Below are 4,041 nucleotides of genomic sequence, written 5' to 3'. Positions count from 1 at the left end.
GATGAGTCCTTAGGTTAAACAGCACTCTTTCGTATTACAATACAGATGTAACATTAGGTTAAACAACACTCCTTCTTTTTACAATATAGATGGGTCCTTAGGATAAACAGCACTCTTTCGTGTTATAATACAGATGGAACATTAGGTTGAACAACATCTTTCGTTTTACAATACAGATGAAACTTTAGCGAAAAGAAATTTCGTTAAAAGCTGTTAGTATATGAAACCAATGTGTATGTTATATAAGCGGCACTATAAGTGAAACCATTGCATATATAAAAATTATATTTTGAGTTACACAGTACAAAAAACCAGTTTGCAGTTGATAGGAGTTACATCATACATAGTAGTAGATAAGTGTGTATAGGTCAGATGAAAATCGATCATGTTTAAAACAAGCAACGCTAAACATCACACGTTTTCAATAAACTTTTATATTGATGGAAACTATATGTTATTCACTGATGAAGTACATAGATCTTTAAGCTGTCGCTTTCATAAATCAATGAATTACATATTTGGCTTAGGTTACTGTAATAAATACGAAGGTTTCTTGGACTATTTTTTTTTTTTTGGTCTCTGAGCTAAAAAATTTACAAATCATTTCGTTAATTAGATATCAGTGTATAGCATTCAATTTTTTCCGTATTTCTATAATTTAAGCTAAAACTAGTTTTACATCGACTTAAAAATATTTTAGCATTTTTTTGAAATAAAATATGTTGATAATAAGTTAGGTGAAAAGTGTGATCTACACGCTTGTTGAGACAGGTGGCACTTGAGCAAACTGTGCCTTGAGCTAAACTAATAAAGTTAACTCTTGTATCATGCACGTAGAACATGAATCCTTATAGTTACGCGTACTTCACTGTTTTATGTTTAAACGACATGGAATTTCGGTTTGCTTGTTAAACATATTTCTAAAGGAAAATTGCTGAATTTATATATTTTGGAAATAACCTACTTAACTAAGTTTATAACTTTCACGTAAAAAGATATTTTCTGAAAAGAATTCAGTAACATCTAATTTATATGAAAAGCACTAATACATAAACTCTATAAGAAAACACGGTATTTAACCGCTCCAAGTTATTTTAAGTGCCTAACGTCTACGTCTGTAAGAAAGTAGGTCTGTAACTTAAAAAAGCACTAATATCTAGCGTCTGTAAAGTTGTGTGCCTAACCACTATAAGAAAGCACAAGTACCTAACGTCTACGTCTCTAAGAAAGTAGGGTACCTAAGGTCTGTAACTGAAGAAAGCACTAATATCTAGCGTCTGTAAAGAAGCCGAGTGCCTAACCACTATAAGAAAGCATAAGTACCTAACGTCTGCAGGAAATCAGGGCACATAATTTCTATAAAAAAAACTGAAGTAACTAACATCCGTAAGAAATCAGGGCACATAACTTCTGTAACAGTGTAAGAGAACACTGGCACTTTCCTCTGTCAGCGTTTGAAAACCTAGTTCTTCTGCTTTGTAAAATGGAATCGGTATTAATTTTTATAAGAAAGCACTTACACCTAACTTCTATGAAAAAAAAAAAAACAAACACTGGTGCCTAACTACTGCAAAATAAAATGGAACTGGCATCTAAAAATAGACAATTAATTGAAAAATAAGTAACCGAATTTGCAGGGTAGTAAACATAACTCTCTTAGCAATGCGTCAACAAATACATAGTGTGTTTGCTCTCAAAAGGCGGCGCTAATTTCCTTAGCATCAGTAAGTAATTTTATTGTTGATTTATATGATAAAATACAGATATCATTATTCTATAAAAGAGAGAAAAAACGTTCTACAATTGTGTCGAGGAATTCATGTTTCATTATCTCTTTAATGCCATGAAAAGTTTAAACTGAACAATTATTTCCAAATTTTGAAATGTGAGTGGGAGCAACTGCTTACAATTTTACATTATTGTTTGGGACTTTCAGCCCAATACATCAAGTATCAATAAAATTACTTAATCACTCTCATGAAATGAGCGCCATCTTTTACCAGCAAAAAATACTATATTTTTTGCTAGCCATTGCTGAGCGAAATAATCTTACGACACAGTAAGATCGGTTACTTTTTCTCCATTAACTGTCCATTTTTATAAAGTTTGTCAGTACTAAAGAGTAGACGTTGTGTTCTTCAAACTTTCATAGCTCCTAAATAAGGCCATTAGACTCAATGTATTTTGTTTTATTAAACTCTGACAACCTGTTGCAATGACTAACAAAAATAAATAGAAATACCACAGTATAAGTTAAGCAAGATAAAGAAAATAAAATCATACGCATATTAAAACTTCAAGTTTAAGTTGCCTTCCGAACAAGTTTTGATTACCGTGAATCGAAATCGCTTCGCACCTGCCTGACATGAACGTATGTTTGACGCCAAATTCTTCCTATAAAACAGAAGTAACACAATTATTACCGCATCAACTATCGCAGCTACGGCCATTTTAGCACAATATTAACCTTAGATTTATGAAAAATGAATGCGTTCGATTAACTCGTATTTACGACTATATAGTTATATCAATATAAACCCAACATTACTTTCTTTAAAACGTCTCTGGTAGCTCAAAGTTAAGTCTGAGGGCTTTTAACATTAAAAATGGTGTTTCGATACCCGCGGTGGGAATAACACAAATAGCCGATAGTTATAAAAATATAACATCTACTTAACAGTTTTGGCTATCGGAAGCCATCTAGCGGTGGTCCTGCATAACGTTATTCGCGAAAGCAATTATCTGTCTTGCACAACTTGTTCCAATCAAAACGAAATATTCATGAGGTTGTAGAAATGGAGACTTATCTTAGTTGAATATATACTTCTTCTAATCCTAACAAAGTTCAGAGCATAGTAGTACTATTATCTGGCAAATTGACATTACCAGGAAGTTAAAAAAAGAGTGTAGAAGTTGTAATATCATAGTCAAATTCTAATACGCTGTTACGTATCTGCTTGTTTGTTAATTTCCGGTAGAAATTCTTTCCGAGGAACTTCAGTGATACAAGTCCTTTCTTGATTAAACCCGTTTATTCTTTCTCGATACAAACTTTTAGTACACAGTAATTCCACAGTTGTACCTTTCTCACCACTTTAAACTTAACAGCTTCTATAATACACACTATAAATCACAGCGATTCACAATCTCGATAACTTAGCACTCTACGAGTGCAAAACACACACTAGCTCGAAACAGAATCGTAAATTACCAGAAACTCACCATAACTACTTTTCGGTTCATCATTCCCTGGCTTTTCGTTGCCAGGCTTATATACTAACAAAGAGGCGTCTCCAACATTCGCGGAGTTCCCCGATTATTCGAGAAATTCACCACGCATGCTCCCAGTGTCACGTGACTTCCGCTGTCGTAACAACACTTTAAATTTTGACGAGTTTTCCGTTTGGAAGCGGCCTAGTGATTAACATCACAGGCTCTGAATATGAGAGTCGACGATTCGTGTCCCGTTGCTGCAAAAACGCGCTTCACCCTTTAGGACCGTGGGTGCATTATAAATCATACTATAGTCAAATATAGTCAAATCATACTAACTGATTAGAGTAGCCATAGAGTTCAGTGGCTGCTGGCTCTATATCCTATCAGTTAAAAATTAGCAATGGCTAGTGCAGGTAACCCTTGTATAGATTTTCGCGAACTTCCCACGAACAAACGCATAAACAGTTGCACGTTCTTTTTTGTCATGATACACAACCTGCGTGATCTCGCATGTCATGCTTACTTTACACTTGAACGTGCATAATAGACTTGTGGAATGACTTGCAGTCGTAAATTCAACGCATCAGTTCTCCTCGTGATAAATAATGGAAAACCTTTATATGGAGCAACGAATCCTGTTGCATACCTTTTATTTCTGTTGGGCAGGTCTAGAATTGATCGCAACCCACAGAATGCTCTGGATAATACTGTTACGTCTCCGTTCGTTAGTTGAACGTTCCGACGAAACTTTAGCGACACAAGTCCTTTCTTAATAAAACTGGTTTATTCTTTCCGAATACAACTTTACGATACACTTAATATCAA

Source organism: Limulus polyphemus, unplaced genomic scaffold (assembly GCF_000517525.1).
Source record: "Limulus polyphemus unplaced genomic scaffold, Limulus_polyphemus-2.1.2 Scaffold4692, whole genome shotgun sequence".
NCBI lineage: Eukaryota > Metazoa > Arthropoda > Merostomata > Xiphosura > Limulidae > Limulus > Limulus polyphemus.
The sequence above is the reverse complement of the archived record's forward strand: the minus strand, read 5'-3'. Positions refer to the sequence as shown.